Below are 18,633 nucleotides of genomic sequence, written 5' to 3' on the forward strand. Positions count from 1 at the left end.
GGGAAGAAAACAGCGGGAAATCGTCCAAAGTCGCGGACAGCGCGGGCCCACACGCATTTTCGCTTCAGTCGGTGCCCCTAGGCGCCTCCTGGCGCGCTGGGTTCGGCTTTGGATCGCCAGTTGTTATTTCGGCCCAAACCAGCGATAAACAATGATTTGAAGGCGCGACTGGAACGATTTTTCGTCACCGGCGTTAAAAAAGGCGCCCTGGGGAGCCTATTGGGGGAACGAGTGGAGATGCTCTCACGGGGCTCAAAGAAGAGAGGAAGGACAACGAGCTCACCCTAAGCACATGATCATGCTCGATAAGGCACTGGATGCACGGGGAGGCAATTAACAGAGATGGAGCTTGCGAGGAAGCACGCTCGGTGACGAGGCGCTACTGGAGGGCGTGGGTGGCTTCTAAAGGATTCCATGGAGCCTAGGAAGGCGACGATAATAGCGAGTATGCAACTACTCCCTCCGGTCCTTTTTACTCTGCATATTAAGTTTGTCCGAAATCAATCTCATCCAACTTTGATCAAGTTTATATAAAAAGTTATAGACATTCACGTAAGAACATCAATATCATTAGATTCATCTTGAATATATTTTCATATTATATTTATTAAATATTATATATGCTAATAATTTCTAATATAAATTTGATCAAACTTAGCAAAGTTTGATTTTCGGCAAATTCAATGTGCAGAGTAAAAAGGACCGGAGGGAGTATTAATTACCACAAATTCAAGCGGCGGTGACGGCATCGATGTCTGGGACGACATCCATGTTAGGGAGGATTGGCGCAATTACTTGGCAGAGCTTACGCAAACATTGTTGCGAATTCAACTGAACCAACGAAGCGATTAGTGACCAAACTAGTCACCACCGGTTCTTTTGGGTGGCTTAAAAAATAAGTTATCTTTCTTCAGCATAAAAAACAATCCGCTTACAAAATTTGTTCAGGCGTAATCTCATAACTACTCCCTCCCTCCGTTTCTAAATATAAGTTTTTTTAAAGATTTAAATATGGAGTAGATTCACTTGTTTTGTTTCGAATATAGTCCATATTAGAATCTCTAAAAAGACTATTTAAGAACAGAGAGAGTAGTTCAGAAGCTTCAATTAACGAGGAAGACGGTTTAAATTTCATGCCACCAAAAGAACTGGCCTTTGACGCGACTAGGCACGATTGAAGTACACAAGACTGTCTCAAGCTAGTCAAATGGGTGCCAACATAGCACCGCGAATGAACGCCAATGCATCTAACTTAATAACGGCCACGGCGTGCGCCACGCTTATAACCTGCTAGTAACGTTTAGGCTCAAATCGTTTTATTAGTTAGTAGCAGTATGCAGCAAGATAGCATTTATGTGAACTAGAAATCCAATAGTGTCGATCTAAGACGCCTAACTGCGCATAATTCTTGGGCGTAAGCAGAAGGTTTCAGTTAAACACTGGCAAGTAAAGCAACACGAGATCACCAATTTAAGCATCTCCATTGCTGATTGCACCACAAAAAAAAGGAACCACTCCCTTTATTCACTGATAAGATGTTCTTGATACTTCCATATGGTGAACAAACACACTGAAACACGTCTACATACATCCGATTTAGAAGAAAAAAAGTTAGAACATCTTATAATAGTGAACGAAAGGAGTATTACAGAGTAGATCATCCAGCTAAGTAAAGTTGTTGCACAAACTGAGCCAAAAAAATAAAACTATGTTCACTCCAGAGTACGAGGGAGGTCTTTCAACTGCAGCCTGAAACAAGGTCGGAAAATGGCGAACTGTGCCTGAAAAATAATGGTGCTTCAACAGGGCCTAGTATAAACTTGTTTGGTTCTACCCTGGCCTGGACACCAACCAAACAGCAGCCCCGAAATGACCATGTAAGCAAAAGCCTGAAGCACAAGACATTTTGTAACAACATAGAAGACGATACGCTGAGATCGCTCGAGAACAAGAGCATCGAGTAACAACAATGTATGAAGTTGCAGTTATTTGTCTGCAAGGGATACAAGTCTTACCTTGAGAAATTCACAGGCTTACATCTTGATGTTGAAATACTCAGGATCAAAATGGTGTAGCCTCACGTATCCATCCTCCCCACCACTCGAAAAGCTATGGACATTACATGGGAAAACATGGGTCGTTAGAACTGGAATACGTAAAAATACATGAGAAATCAAGAACTGAAGCTCAAATAGGGAGGTGAAAATCCTATTTCTCAAAAGCATTTCGATAGACATAAATCACCAACGAAATATAACAGTATCAAAGAAGGAAGGATTGGTAGCTCTCATAAATTTATTTTACAACAACATATTCAGAATAGCGTATATGACCAAAGTTTATTTGGCTAAAATCACTGAGCTGCCATACCATCTACATGAGGAATTCAACAGGTACAATAAAACAGAATGTGCAAGAAAGCATGATCAAGCAATATTGCAGGTTAGATCTGCCAAGATAAATTCAGAGGACGATATAGCTCTCATATCCAACAGAGAATGATAAGTTATGTGTTACCCAAAAGTCAAAACTCAAGGCCAAGATAGAGAGGATTCATTAAGACTCGAGATTAAAGACAATAGAATGGTGATAAGAATTACTTCATGTAGCTCTCATATACAACTTTTCATCAAAATATGGTCAGTATAGCGTATATTGCCAATGTAATTGGCTATAATCACTGAGCATCATTATTACTAAACATGAGAAAAGAGAGTGATCCAATAAGATAGAAGGTGTGAAGAAAAGGCACCAAAACACAAAGGAAACAACATGTGCTCAAACAGATGGAAATGATAAGTTATGTGTTACACAAAAGTCAAAACTCAAGGCCAAGATAGAGAGGTTTCATTAAGACTCGAGATTAAAGACAATAGAATGGTGATAAGAATTACTTCATGTAGCTCTCATATACAACTTTTCATCAAAATATGGTCAGTATAGCGTATATTGCCAATGTAATTGGCTCTAATCACTGAGCTACACGTTGAGAAAAAATCACAAGAGAAAAGCCAGTATTCAACAAGATAAAAGGTAGTAAGCAAAGGCATGAGATCACAAAGGAAACAAAATATGTCACGAGCAGATAACAAAGATGAACAATGTGTAACAGATAAGTCAAACCCAATGCCCATGTAGAATCCAGGATACAGAGGATGAGTCAAGACTTAAGAAGTTAGAAAATAAAGTGGCGAGTGAGGATTACTTCACAATACTTGACCCACGGGAGATAAATAAATATGAACAAGAAAACAATATCAAGATCTGCTCTCATAAAGTTTGATGACATCTTAAAGACTCAGAATAGCGTATATCGCCATGAATCTACACGGCTTAATCATTGAGAAGATTAGCAAACTAAGTGAAACAGAGCATATTGCCAACCCAAGGTGCAGAGGCAAAATGTAAATTGAGAAATCAACATGAAATGGTAAAAAGGGTTAGTTAACATATAAAATTCAAAATCAAGGTCTGCTCTCATAACATTTGATGACATCCTAAAGATTCAGAATAGCGTATATCGCCATGAATCTACATGGCTTAATCATTGAGCAAATTAGCATACCAAGTGTGAAACAGAGGCATAACACAAACCCAAGTGCAGAGGCAGAACACGAATATAAGAAATCAAAATACAATGTTATATGAAATAACCTCTTTCCATCAGGATTAAATGCCAATGCATTGATTGGTCCAAAATGTCCTTTAACACCACCAATCTCTTCTTGTAAAATCTGAAATTAACAACAAAATCCTGTTACAGATTTTGACAATATATACAGACAGAATGTAACTTCCCATAGAAAGTCAAGAGGCATCTGTGTAAAAATATACAAAGGAATCTAGCTCACCTTGTGGAAAAATTTGGCCTCAAATTTACCGGCACGGCGATCTGTCATAGTAACGTTCATTGCATCTTGACCACCTCCAATAACCACCTATGAACCGCAAACAAATATGTTGTTTAGAAAATACAAATGAGTTTCCATATAGAATAACAAAAAACACCATTATAATGTACCAATTTAGTTCAGCACCATGCACACATGGGATGAGCTTTAAACACAGAAGCTGACAAATTAAGATAACAAATGTGCAAAGGAATCATGGTTCACACACTTTGACAAACTTGGCCTTAACTAAAGAGAGCAAGAAATCAAGGGTAGGAAATAAATGTGCAGGACAAACATATGTGGCACTCAAGACCAGAGCACATACACAGTAATCTTATCCAACTCAATAATTACCAAAAGGGCTGAATCGAAGAGCACATTTACAAATTCATAGTCACTCCCAACTTCATGGTTGCCCACGGAAATATATGCTTTTAGCTTCTTGTGAAAAGAGCAAGAATTAAAAACACAGCCCCATGTGCTTTGAGAGAGCTCGTACATTGAAATGCTCGCAGCAACGTAAGAACAATGACAGATAAGGAAGGCGACAGATAGAGGAGCATACATTATCAAGAGTAGGAGACATGTCAACAGCATTAACTGGTCGCTCTGTGACATATGTCTTCATCAGGGTCAGTGTTCTTGCATCCCATAGCTGCCACATAACAGATGTCAGAAGAATCCATATAACAAGAAAAAATAAAGTACAGATTATCAGGGCAGCAATCCCAAAAGTATCACCTTAGCAGATTTATCCAAGGAACCTGTGAGGAAATGAGACCAATCTAAGGATTTTGATAGTGAGCTAATTGCCTTCTGATGCCCAGCCTCCTTGTCTGACTCCTTCAGCAGCTTTCCAGTCTACAGGCCCAAGAGAAAATAGGACATAAATACATAAGATCATACAAAATGGGAAAGCAACAACACCTAGCATGTACCAACAAACATTGCATGACAAGATAGATAGTGGATATAAACTTTGCATGAGATAACCTATTAGTTCCTTCATTCTGTCTAGTAAACAAACCACACAGAGAAAAATGCAATTCTAGAGGGGGGGGGAAATACTCTAGTCAAACGGACTAAGAACTAAGCAGCCACCAAGAAACATATGGCCAGATTTACATATTAGCAGTTTGCTGTGTTAATTCGAGGTGTTGTTGGTAATAAGAAACTCACGGAAACAGGCCACATGACATGGAAATTCAGGTACCGTGTGAAATATAAAGCCCTGAGCTCAAGCAACATTTTAAACTATTGAACAATATGAGTGGCTATCCACAACCACTACATCGACAATCATGCAACAATAGTTATAAGTTCATGCCAATAAGCATATTGCCAGAGGTCCATAGCACCAGACACCCTAATAGGGTAGAAACAATCGCCAGCAGGACTCAACAGGACTACGTGCAAGCATGGGGTGCTAACCTCAGAGTCCCAGATGCGGATGGTGGCATCCTCGCCAGCCGTGATGATGGTCCGGTTGCCGGGTCCCCACACGGCCCTGTTAATCCTCCCCGTGATGCCGGAGATCACGAGCGCCGACTCCTCCGTCTCTGCAAACCACCAACACACACCTCAAAATCCACATTCACGACACAACTAGACATCTAGAAACTTGAGGCGAAGGAGAGTGAGTGGACCGTACGGTCTTGCAAGTCCTCGGCGATGCGCTTGACCTGCGCGGTGGGCATGTTCCCCATAAGCTGTCGGTGGTGATGACGGCCAGGTGGTCGCCGATGGCGAAGTCGACGGAGCGCGCGGGGGCGTCGAACCTGAAGGTGAAGAGCTCCCTCCCCGTCTGGACGTCCCAGAGCTTGGCGGTCTGGTCGGCGCTGCCCGTGATGAGGCGCGTGGAGTGGCGGGAGACGTCGCAGGACCACACCGCGCCGTTGTGGCCGCGGTAGGTGCCGAGGCGGTCGCCGTTGGAGGCGTACCACACGGTGGGCGTGTGGTCCTTGGCGCAGGAGAAGAGCAGGTCGCCGTCCCGGTTGTACTTGAGGAACGTGAGCGGGCGCTCGTGCCCCTTCATGAGAACAGGCCTCATCTTGCCACTGACTGCTCGCCGCCGCCGCCGGGAGGTGTAGGGCTAGGGAAGTGTAGGGGTCTGGATCGTGCGGTCGCGGCGGAGCGAAACCCTAGCTGCGCGTGGACAGGGGGGCGTTTGTGTGGGAAAACCTAAGCCGTTAGGCGGCTGTATTAAGCACGAAGGATGGGCTGGGTTTCGGCCCAACAAGAACGACGGGCTGAAACATGTTCGTCCAACGTCCGTCCACACGTACATTTCCTCTTGTCTCAAAAAAAAACGTACATTTCCTCCCGCGCGATCACAATGGTTTTTTTTTCTGCAAAATACACAGCACGATTGGTTTTGCTACCAAAATTTGTCTGCCGAAAATTGAAAATGCCAAGACTTGCCTAAGTTGGCAACATTTATAAGCTTGGCAAAAAAAGTTGGTAACCAACCAACCATTAGCCAATATTTGGCATTTGCTAAATGTTGGCGTAATCCAATCATGTTGGCTTTTCGCAAAAAAAAATATTGATAACGTGCGACCTGTTCAACGTGGGGCCTCCCAGTGCGAGTGACTCACCATCTCATGCTCGGTAGTATGGCCACACACAGGTCGCAGTGATGTCATGTTGAAATTGACTAGTAGACTTGCACGTGCAACGCACGTATCATAATTTATAATAGAAACATTCGTTTTAAATCTTATTTCTCTTTAGTGAGTCATTGTTATTGAGCCATGTGCATATGTGTCATGCCTAACGATCCGGATTTCTTATATCATCATTATTCAATTCTCAATCTACTAAAATAACAACTAATTTTGTTCTAAATATGCCCTATGAAAGTAAAGTCAAGTAATACGACTTAATTTTCAAATAGTGCTACTTCATAAAATAATAAGTATTATGATATGATGCAAAATATATCTGTTCAAGAGTGTCGAAATATCTCCCATAAGTACTCCATGAAATTTAACATCAAGAGGCCACACCTACATGATTTATCCTCAACAAAAAGTTCTATAAACTATCAAAACAATCATGACAGAACGCTTATTTAAACCGTTGTAATCCTGTAAAAAGATCGCACACAGACGTCAACTTCCAATAGAAAAATTAGATAACTACTCCCTCCATTTCATAATGTAAGATCTTAACATAGGGAGTAATATAAACAGAACATAACTACTTTACGCACGACAGTTTGTAGCCGATTCTTGGACGACAACTGATCCAAGGGTACTGATCCATGCATCAGACATAAAAGAGCGGCTATGCAGACGACTTTCTTACACAATGTTTGGACGATGCTACATATCCAACCATCCAACCATAAACTAAAACTGCAGCACACCACCGGATTAACTGTCATGCAAGGATCGGCCACAGAAGTGCGGTTGTAAAGTAGATTCGCAGACACAGGGCTGTCTCCAGAAATTTGGGGCCCCGGTGCGAAAAATAAATTATGCTACAGTTTGGCTATCAATTAATGTAATGCACACTTATCGTCACATATATCACCCAAGATTTTATCTCTCTGCTGAGCAACCGATCGTATGGTGTGAACCACGTCATGCGGAGTAAGCTTGGTTACACATTTGTGTTATATGATCATCAAATATAAAATAGTTTTTTTATTTCAGCTCTTTGATTCCCTTCGAAGGATTGTTTCCACTAAATAAAAGTCTACGGAAAAAAGAAATGGCCCCACAAATGGAGCGATCTTCATGCTGATTTTCTTCCATCCCTAATCCTTGTGCATTCAGTCACCGTGCCAAAATATCCGGAACTAAATGATGGCAAAAAACAAAACTAATCAGATGAGATGGAAAGGAATCGCGTGCATGCAGGGGAGATAATGAAGGTAAAAAATCTCGTGCATGCGGATGCATAGAGAAGGAAAGAAATCGTTGGCCGATGAGCGATCGTGCATGACATGAAGTGCAATTAGCGCAGGATTAATGATTTTGGGGGCCTGTGCGGTCGCCCACTAAGGAAGTCCTGGATTAGGTGGTCTCCGGACAGCCGGACTATATCCTTTGGCCGGACCGTTAGACTATGAAGATACAAGATTGAAGACTTCGTCTCGTGTCCGGATGGGACTTTTCTTGGCGTGGAAGGCAAGCTAGGCAGTACGGATATGGATATCTCCTCCTTTGTAACCGACCTTGTGTAACCCTAACCATCTCCGGTGTCTATATAAATCGAAGGGTTTTAGTCCGTAGGACAACAACAACAACATACAATCATACCATAGGCTAGCTTCTAGGGTTTAGCCTCTCTGATCTCGTGGTAGATCTACTCTTGTACTACCCATATCATCAATATCAATCAAGTAGCACGTAGGGTTTTACCTCCATCAAGAGGGCCCGAACCTGGGTAAAACATCGTGTCCCCTGCCTCCTGTTGCCATCCGGCCTAGACGCACAGTTCGGGACCCCCTATCCGAGATCCGCCGGTTTTGACACCGACATTGGTGCTTTCATCGAGAGTTCCTCGGTGTCGTCGCCGTTAGGCTTGATGGCTCCTACTATCATCGATAACGATGCGGTCCAGGGTAAGACTTTTCTCCCCGGACAGATCTTCGTATTCTGCGCCTTTGCACTGCGGGCTAATTCGCTTGGCCATCTGGAGCAGATTGAAAGCTACGCCCCTGACCATCAGGTCAGATTTGGAAGTTTGAACTACACGGCCGACATACACGGAGACTTGATCTTCGACGGATTCGAGCCACAGCCGGGCGCGCCACACTGTCACGATGGGTATGACCTAGCTCTGCCGCCGAACAGTACCCCAGAGCCGCGCCCGCGTCAGCTCCGACCCTTAGCTCGGAGCCAACTGCGCCAATTAAGGACGGGTGGCTAGACACCGCCTCAGGGGCTGCAGTCTCAACGGCGATCGAGCCGAACACCAGCCTAATACTCTGCACAGCCCATGACTCCAAGGTGTCGGACTCTTTTTCGGACTCCGAACCGCCCGCGCCCCCGCCAATCGAATCCGATTGGGCGTCGATCATGGAATTCACCGCCGCTTATATCTTCCAGCACTCGCCCCTCGATGATATTCTGAATTCACTAAGGTCTCTCTCTTTGTCAGGAGAGCCCTGGCCGGATTATGGCCAACATGATTGGGATGCGGACGACGAAGAAATTCGACGCCCACCCACCACCCACTTCGTAGCCACTGTCGATGATTTAACCGACATGCTCGACTTCGACTCCGAAGACATCGATGGTATGGACGACGATGTAGGAGACGAACATAAACCAGCGCCTATAGGGCACTGGAAAGCCACCTCATCATATAACGTATACATGGTGGACACACCAAAAGAAGACGACGACGACGAACAGAAGGACACTGCGAAGGCTTGTCCCCTCGAGAAGCAGTCAAAGCGGCAGCAGCACCGCCCCAAATCCCGCCTCAGCAGAAATAACGATCATACAGACCCAGCGTTGGAGCAGGGCGAACCACCGCCGGACCACGGCAATACGGAGAATCAAACCGAACAAACCAATTTTGTCAAAGATAATAGTCCGGACGACATAACACCGGACAAGCACCCGGAGCAGCAGAATGCCCGTCAAAGGCTTGTTGCCACCGCGAGGAGTCTGAAAAAGCAGAAGCAAAGGCTCAAGGCTGTGCAGGACACACTCCAAATCAGATGGAGTAAAGTACTCAACACAGCAGCGAGGTACGGCGGCAATCGCCCCACCAAGAGCTACCCAAAGCGGAAGTTGCTACCTGAATTCGATGAGGAGACCTTAGTCCCCCCACAACCAAAAATTAAAACAGCCATCTGGCCGGATAGACGACCTCACGGCCAACATAAAGCGGCAAGCAACGCCGCACATAAGCCAATACGCGGTCTACGCGAGGGCTCGCATCAAAAGGACGACGAAACCAGATCCATCTATGGACCACACAAGCGTGCTCCAGCATACGATGCAACACAACAAACATCCGAACAACGCGGTACACCCAGATATAGGGGTGCCGCACACCCCCTATGTTTCACCGATGAGGTGCTGGACCATGAATTTCCAAAGGGATTCAAACCCGTAAACATAGAGGCATACGATGGAACAACAGACCCTGGGGTCTGGATTGAGGACTATATCCTCCATATCCACATGGCTCGGGGAGATGATCTCCACGCCATTAAGTATTTACCCCTCAAACTCAAAGGGCCAGCTCGACACTGGCTTAAGAGCCTCCCCGAAAGCTCCATTGGAAGTTGGGAAGAGCTCGAAGATGCCTTTCGGGCAAATTTTCAAGGGACTTATGTCCGACCTCCGGACGCGGATGATTTGAGTCATATAACTCAATAGCCCGGAGAGTCAGCCCGAAAGCTTTGGAACAGGTTTCTTACTAAAAAGAACCAAATTGTCGATTGTCCGGACGCCGAAGCCTTGGCAGCTTTTAAGCATAGCGTCCATGACGAATGGCTTGCCAGACACCTCAGCCAAGAAAAGTCGAGAACAATGGCAGCATTAACAAGCCTCATGACCCGCTTTTGCGCGGGTGAGGATAGCTGGCTAGCCAGATGCAACACCAGCGACCCAGTACATCTGAAGTTAGAGATGGAAACGGGAAATCACGGCGCAACAACAATAACAAACGCCGGAATAAAGAAGACAACACGAAGAGCACGACAGTAAACGCCGGATTCAAAAGCTCTCGGCCAGGTCAGCAAAAGCCGCCCTCTAAAGGCGCCAGAGACGAATTGTCCAGCCTAAACAAAATTCTGGACCAAATATGTCAGACCCATAGCACCCCTGGTAAACCCGCTAATCATACCCACAGAGAATGTTGGGTCTTCAAGCAGTCCGGCAAGCTCAACACCGTACACAAGGGGGAGGATACACCAAGCGAAGACGAGGATGAGCCTCTCAAGCAAGACAGTGGGGAACAAAAGAAATTTCCACCAGAAGTCAAAACAGTAAATGTGTTACACGTGATCAAGGGGAGAAACAAAATGGCACTCCCAAAAAAAATATGCCCAAGGGCCTATCACCGCGGAGTCCTGCCACTGGTCGTCTCAACCGATCACTTTCAACCATCGTGGTTACTCAGCAAGTATCCGACGTGCAGGATGGGCTGCCCTGGTATTAGACCCAATAATTAATGGATACCACTTCACACGAGTCCTGATGGACGGTGGCAGCAGTCTAAACCTGATATACCAGGATACAATCCGCGAAATGGGGATAGACCCAACGAAAATTTGCCATAGCAATACTACCTTTAAAGGAGTAACGCCAGGCCCAGGGGCTCATTGCACAGGCTCCCTGCTACTAAAGGTTATATTCGGCTTCCCCGATAACTTCCGTAGCGAACATTTAACCTTCCACGTCGCTCCGTTCCAAAGTGGCTATCAAGCACTACTTGGACGCGAAGCTTTCGCTCGCTTTAATGCAATACCGCACTACGCTTCCCTCACACTCAAGATGCCCGGCCCATGTGGCATCATTACAGTGAATGGAAGTATTAAGCAATCTTTGCGCGCCGAAGAGAGTGCAGCTGCCTTGGCAGCCGCACACTAAAAACGGCCTCACCAACTAAAGCATTTAATAGGTCGTCAAGACCATGGACACGGTTAGATGAGTCCGGCGCAGCTATATGTAATTCATACCGGTCACACCCCTATTACAATTACAAGGGGCTCAACGCGCAGACAAGTGGCAATTTTTACTCATCTTGAATTATACATGGTTTCTTTAAAAACTATCTTTTTGCACGACAACTTTTTCACCTAAGTTCCTCTCTTTTACAGATGATCATCGTGCTACACCCGTCCAGGATACGGCACAACGGAGACACGGGCGCAGACGTGCAGCAGGGACCCGTTCCAAGGATTCTTTTTAGATTAAGACCCCGCGTAAACCTTTTTTACTGTCTCTTGTTGATACACATCCACCGAATTCTCAGCACAATTGAGAAGGATGCTGACATCTTGGCATGTGGCCACGTCAGAATAATGCACGTACCTGGACACAAGGGGATTCTTACCAAGGGCACTATTTAGGCCCGGTTTATACCATAAAGACCATTGTTCGACGTCGCGAGTTTGGCCTTATATGCATCATCTCCGAATCATTGTCTTTGGTCAAATGTTGGGTTTGCCCGGCTCCTGTATTTTGATGCCTTACGTTCCGTTTTATCGGCTAAGGCAGCACCAGGAGAACTACTGCGATTGTACCCTGGTTCATCCGGACGAGCACCTCAGTAGAGAAAGCCGAAAACTGACTGTCATGATATAGCGTGAGACTAGTCAACCACTCGATGACCTATCAGAATGTTAGAATTCCTCCGCCTTAACGAAGGGCCATTTTCCGGCCAAGCATGTACGCACCCCGAGATTGGGAGAGTGCAGAGCCACCAGGGGCTATCTAGTAGCCCCACTGTCAAACTCCTATGGCTAAGTGAAAGTGTTAAAGCACTATAGTCCGGTTGCCTCGTTCGCTGCGCTATCACCTCCTTAATAGGACCAAGACGTTGGGTTAAGTGTGAACACGCGTTTTTGCAAACACCTCCGCATTATATGCATGGGCGTTGAAGCCGACGACTGCAATCTTTCAGGTTATACACATATATACATAAACGTCCGCACAGGAGGGATCATATTACTTTCGGGCAAAAGTATAAACACAGCCTTATAAAATTTCATAAAAACACTGTGTTTACAATGGGAATACATGTCACTCAAACATAATATTCTTCGAGCACTGGGCCTCTATCAAACGAGCACCCTCGAGAACCTCCTCGAAATAGTGCTCGGCAGCCACTCGGTGTTGGGGAACGTTGCGGAAAACAAAAAATTTCCTACGGTTTCACCAAGATCCATCTAGGAGTTCATATAGCAACGAGTGATCGGATTGCATCTACATACCTTTGTAGATCATGCGCGGAAGCGTTCAAAGAACGGGGATGAGGAAGGTGTACTCGACGTGATCCAAATCACCGGAGATCCTAGCGCCGAACGGACGGCACCTCCGCGTTCAACACACGTATGGTCAGCGTGACGTCTCCTTCTTCTTGATCCAGCAAGGGGGAAGGAGAGGTTGAGGAAGATGGCTCCAGCAGCAGCACGACGGTGTGGTGGTGATGGAGCTGCAGTACTCCGGCAGGGCTTCGCCAAGCTCTATGGAGGAGGAGGATGTGTTGAAGAGGGAGAGGGAGGCACCAAAGGCGTGGCTTGAGAGGCCCTCCTTCCCCACTATATATATAGGGAGCCTAGGGGGGGCGCCGGCCCTAGGAGATCCAATCTCCTAGGGGGCGCCGGCCAAGGGAGGAATCCCTCCTCCCCAAGGCACCTAGGAGGTGCCTTCCCCCTTTGGGACTCTTCCCCTTTTTTTATCTCTTGGCGCATGGGCCTCTTGGGGCTGGTGCCCTTGGCCCATATAGGCCAAGGCGCACCCCCTACAGCCCATGTGGCCCCCGGGTCAGGTGGCCCCACCCGGTGGACCCCCGGGACCCTTCCGGTGGTCCCGGTACAATACCGGTGACCCCGAAACTTGTCCCGATGGCCGAAATAGCACTTCCTATATATAATTCTTTACCTCTGGACCATTCCGGAACTCCTCGTGATGTCCGGGATCTCATCCGGGACTCCGAACAACATTCAGGTTACTGCATATACATATCCCTACAACCCTAGCGTCACTGAACCTTAAGTGTGTAGACCCTACGGGTTCGGGAGACATGTAGACATGACCGAGATCGCTCTCCGGTCAATAACCAACAACGCGATATGGATACCCATGTTGGCTCCCACATGCTCCTCGATGATCTCATCGGATGAACCACGATGTCGAGGATTCAAGCAACCCCGTATACAATTCCCTTTGCCAATCGGTATGTTACATGCCCGAGATCCGATCGTCGGTATCCCAATACCTCGTTCAATCTCGTTACCGCCATGTCACTTTACTCGTACCGTAATGCATGATCCCGTGACCAGACACTTGGTTACTTTGAGCTCATAATGATGATGTATTACCGAGTGGGCCCAGTGATACCTCTCCGTCATACGGAGTGACAAATCCCAGTCTTGATCCGTGTCAACCCAACAGACACTTTTGGAGATACCCGTAGTATACCTTTATAGTCACCCAGTTACGTTGTGACGTTTGGTACACCCAAAGCACTCCTACGGTATCCGGGAGTTACACGATCTCATGGTCTAAGGAAAAAATACTTGACATTGGAAAACTCTAGCAAACGAACTATACGATCTTGTGCTATGTTTAGGATTGGGTCTTGTCCATCACATCATTATCCTAATGATGTGATCTCGTTATCAATGACATCCAATGTCCATAGTCAGGAAACCATGACTATCTGTTGATTAACGAGCTAGTCAACTAGAGGCTTACTAGGGACATGTTGGTGTCTATTATTCACACATGTATTACGATTTCCGGATAATACAATTATAGCATGAATAAAGACAATTATCATGAACAAGGAAATATAATAATAATGCTTTTATTATTGCCTCTAGGGCATATTTCCAACAGTCTCCCACTTGCACTAGAGTCAATAATCTAGTTACATTGTGATGAATCGAACACCCATGGAATTCTGGTGTTGATCATGTTTTGCTCTAGGGAGAGGTTTAGTCAATGGATCTGCTACATTCAGGTCCGTATGTACTTTACAAATATCTATGTCTCCATCTTGAACATTTTCACGAATGGAGTTGAAGCGACGCTTGATGTGCCTTGTCTTCTTGTGAAACCTGGGCTCCTTGGCAAGAGCAATAGCTCCAGTGTTGTCACAGAAGAGCTTGATCGGCCCCGACGCATTGGGTATGACTCCTAGGTCGGTGATGAACTCCTTCACCCAAATTGCTTCATGCGCTGCCTCCGAGGCTGCCATGTACTCCGCTTCACATGTAGATCCCGCCACGACGCTCTGCTTGCAACTGCACCAGCTTACTGCCCCACCATTCAAAATATACACGTATCCGGTTTGTGACTTAGAGTCATCCAGATCTGTGTTGAAGCTAGCATCGACGTAACCTTTTACGACGAGCTCTTCGTCACCTCCATAAACGAGAAACATTTCCTTAGTCCTTTTCAGGTACTTCAAGATATTCTTGACCGCTGTCCAGTGTTCCTTGCCAGGATTACTTTGGTACCTTCCTACCAAACTTACGACAAGGTTTACATCAAGTCTGGTACACAACATGGCATACATAATAGAACCTATGGCTGAGGCATAGGGGATGACACTCATCTCTTCTATATCTTCTGCCGTGGTCGGACATTGAGCTGAGCTCAATTTCACACCTTGTAACACAGGCAAGAACCCCTTCTTAGACTGATCCATATTGAATTTCTTCAATATCTTATCAAGGTATGTGCTTTGTGAAAGACCTATGAGGCGTCTTGATCTGTCTCTATAGATCTTGATGCCTAATATATAAGCAGCTTCTCCAAGGTCCTTCATTGAAAAACTCTTATTCAAGTAGGCCTTAATGCTGTCCAAGAGTTCTATATCATTTCCTATCAGAAGTATGTCATCTACATATAATATGAGAAATGCTACAGAGCTCCCACTCACTTTCTTGTAAACGCAGGCTTCTCCATAAGTCTGTGTAAACCCAAACGCTTTGATCATCTCATCAAAGCGAATGTTCCAACTCTGAGATGCTTGCACCAGCCCATAAATCGAGCGTTGGAGCTTGCACACCTTGTCAGCATTCTTAGGATCGACAAAACCTTCTGGCTGCATCATATACAACTCTTCCTTAAGGAAACCATTAAGGAATGTCGTTTTGACGTCCATTTGCCATATCTCATAATCATAGAATGCGGCAATTGCTAACATGATTCGGACGGACTTTAGCTTCGCTACCAGTGAGAAAGTCTCATCGTAGTCAACCCCTTGAACTTGTCGATAACCCTTAGCGACAAGCTGAGCTTTATAGATGGTCACATTACCATCCGCGTCTGTCTTCTTCTTAAAGATCCATTTATTTTCTATGGCTCGCCGCTCAACAGGCAAGTCAGTCAAAGTCCATACTTTGTTTTCATACATGGATCCTATCTCGGATTTCATGGCTTCTAGCCATTTGTCGGAATCCGGGCCCGCCATCGCTTCTTCACAGTTCGAAGGTTCACCGTTGTCTAACAACATGATTTCCAAGACAGGGTTGCCGTACCACTCTGGTGCGGAACGTGTCCTTGTGGACCTTCGAATTTCAGTAGGAGCTTGATCAGAAGTATCTTGATCATCATCATCAACTTCCTCTCTAGTCGGTGCAAGCACCTCAGGAACATTTTCTTGAGTTGCGCCATTTTCCGGTTCAAGAGGTAATACTTCATCAAGTTCTACTTTCCTCCCACTTACTTCTTTCGAGAAAAACTCCTTCTCTAGAAAGGATCCATTCTTGGCAACAAAGATCTTGCCTTCGGATCTGAGGTAGAAGGTATACCCAATAGTTTCTTTAGGGTATCCTATGAAGACGCATTTTTCTGACTTGGGTTCGAGCTTTTCAGGTTGAAGTTTCTTGACATAAGCATCGCATCCCCAAACTTTTAGAAACGACAGCTTAGGTTTCTTCCCAAACCATAATTCATATGGTGTCGTCTCAACGGATTTTGACGGAGCCCTATTTAAAGTGAATGCGACAGTCTCTAAAGCATACCCCCAAAAAGATAGCGGTAAATCGGTAAGAGACATCATAGATCGCACCATATCTAATAGAGTGCGATTACGATGTTCGGACACACCATTACGCTGAGGTGTTCTAGGCGGCGTCAGTTGTGAAACTATTCCACATTTCCTTAAGTGTGTTCCAAACTCATGACTCAAGTATTCTCCTCCACGATCTGATCGCAGGAACTTGATTTTCCTGTCACCTTGATTCTCAACCTCACTCTGAAATTCCTTGAACTTTTCAAAGGTCTCAGACTTGTGTTTCATTAAGTAGACATACCCATATCTACTCAAGTCATCAGTGAGGTGAGAACATAATGATAGCCACCGCGAGCCTCAACACTCATTGGACCGCACACATCAGTATGTATGATTTCCAATAAGTCGGTTGCTCGCTCCATTGTTCCTGAGAACGGAGTCTTGGTCATTTTACCCATGAGGCATGGTTCGCACGTGTCAAATGATTCGTAATCAAGAGACTCTAAAAGTCCATCAGCATGGAGCTTCTTCATGCGTTTGACACATATGTGACCAAGGCGGCAGTGCCACAAGTATGTGGTACTATCACTATCAATCTTACATCTTTTGGTATTCACACTATGAATATGTGTAGCATTACGCTCGAGATTCATTAAGAATAAACCATTCACCATCGAAGCATGACCATAAAACATATCTCTCATATAAATAGAACAACCATTATTCTCGGATTTAAATGAGTAGCCATCTCGAATTAAACGAGATCCTGATACAATGTTCATGCTCAAACTTGGCACTAAATAACAATTATTGAGGTTCAAAACTAATCCCGTAGGTAAATGTAGAGGTAGCGTGCCGACGGCGATCACATCGACCTTGGAACCATTCCCGACGCGCATCGTCACCTCGTCCTTCGCAAGTCTCCGCTTATTCCGCAGCTCTTGCTTTGAGTTACAAATGTGAGCAACTGCACCGGTATCAAATACCCAGGAGCTACTCCGAGTACTGGTAAGGTACACATCAATTACATGTATATCACATATACCTTTTGTTTTGCCGGCCTTTTTGTCTGCTAAGTATTTGGGGCAGTTCCGCTTCCAGTGACCACTTTCCTTGCAATAAAAGCACTCAGTCTCGGGCTTGGGTCCATTCTTTGGCTTCTTCCCGGCAGCTTGCTTGCCGGGCGCGGCAACTCCCTTGCCATCTTTCTTGAAGGTTTTCTTACCCTTGCCTTTCTTGAACTTAGTGGTTTTATTCACCATCAACACTTGATGTTCCTTTTTGACTTCTACCTCTGCTGATTTCAGCATTGCAAATACCTCAGGAATGGTCTTTTCCATCCCCTGCATATTGAAGTTCATCACAAAGCTCTTGTGGCTCGGTGGAAGCGACTGAAGGATTCTGTCAATGACCGCGTCATCCGGGAGATTAACTCCCAGCTGAGTCAAGCGGTTATGCAACCCAGACATAGTGAGTATGTGCTCACTGACAGAACTGTTTTCCTCCATCTTACAGCTGAAGAACTTGTCGGAGACTTGATATCTCTCGACCCGGGCATGAGCTTGGAAAACCATTTTCAGCTCCTCGAACATCTCATATGCTCCATGTCTCTCAAAACGCTTTTGGAGCCCCGGCTCTAAGCTGTAAAGCATGCCGCACTGAACGAGGGAGTAGTCATCGGTACGTGCCTGCCAAGCGTTCATAACGTCTTGTTCTGCAGGGAGAACAGGTGCGTCACCCAGCGGTGCTTGTAGGACATAATCTTTCTTGGCAGCTATGAGGATGATCCTCAGGTTCCGGACCCAGTCCGTGTAGTTGTTGCCATCATCTTTCAGCTTGGTTTTCTCTAGGAACGCGTTGAAGTTGAGGACTACGTTGGCCATTTGATCTACAAGACATATTGTAAAATTTTAGACTAAGTTCATGATAATTAAGTTCATCTAATCAAATTATTCAATGAACTCCCACTTAGATAGACATCCCTCCTGTAATCTAAGTATAACATGATCCGAGTTAACTAGGCCGTGTCTGATCATCACGTGAGACGGACTAGTCAACATCGGTGAACATCTTCATG

At 45.3% G+C, this 18,633-nt stretch overlaps 5 non-coding genes and 1 pseudogene across 5 annotated transcripts; all 6 read right to left on the reverse strand.

The window, feature by feature from the left end:
• Positions 1 to 1,502: 1,502 nt before the first annotated feature.
• Positions 1,503 to 6,062, reverse strand: LOC123190764 (eukaryotic translation initiation factor 3 subunit I-like; annotated as a pseudogene).
• LOC123038439 (small nucleolar RNA U54) lies at positions 2,283 to 2,363 on the reverse strand. The gene has a single exon (XR_006417876.1). It is a non-coding gene; the product is annotated as a small nucleolar RNA U54 (small nucleolar RNA).
• LOC123038438 (small nucleolar RNA U54) lies at positions 2,608 to 2,687 on the reverse strand. The gene has a single exon (XR_006417875.1). It is a non-coding gene; the product is annotated as a small nucleolar RNA U54 (small nucleolar RNA).
• On the reverse strand, positions 2,902 to 2,981 carry LOC123038437 (small nucleolar RNA U54). Its single transcript, XR_006417874.1, has one exon. It is a non-coding gene; the product is annotated as a small nucleolar RNA U54 (small nucleolar RNA).
• LOC123038441 (small nucleolar RNA U54) lies at positions 3,266 to 3,347 on the reverse strand. Its single transcript, XR_006417878.1, has one exon. It is a non-coding gene; the product is annotated as a small nucleolar RNA U54 (small nucleolar RNA).
• On the reverse strand, positions 3,473 to 3,554 carry LOC123038440 (small nucleolar RNA U54). Its single transcript, XR_006417877.1, has one exon. It is a non-coding gene; the product is annotated as a small nucleolar RNA U54 (small nucleolar RNA).
• Positions 6,063 to 18,633: the final 12,571 nt, after the last annotated feature.

This window comes from Triticum aestivum, chromosome 2A (assembly GCF_018294505.1).
Source record: "Triticum aestivum cultivar Chinese Spring chromosome 2A, IWGSC CS RefSeq v2.1, whole genome shotgun sequence".
Lineage (NCBI taxonomy): Eukaryota > Viridiplantae > Streptophyta > Magnoliopsida > Poales > Poaceae > Triticum > Triticum aestivum.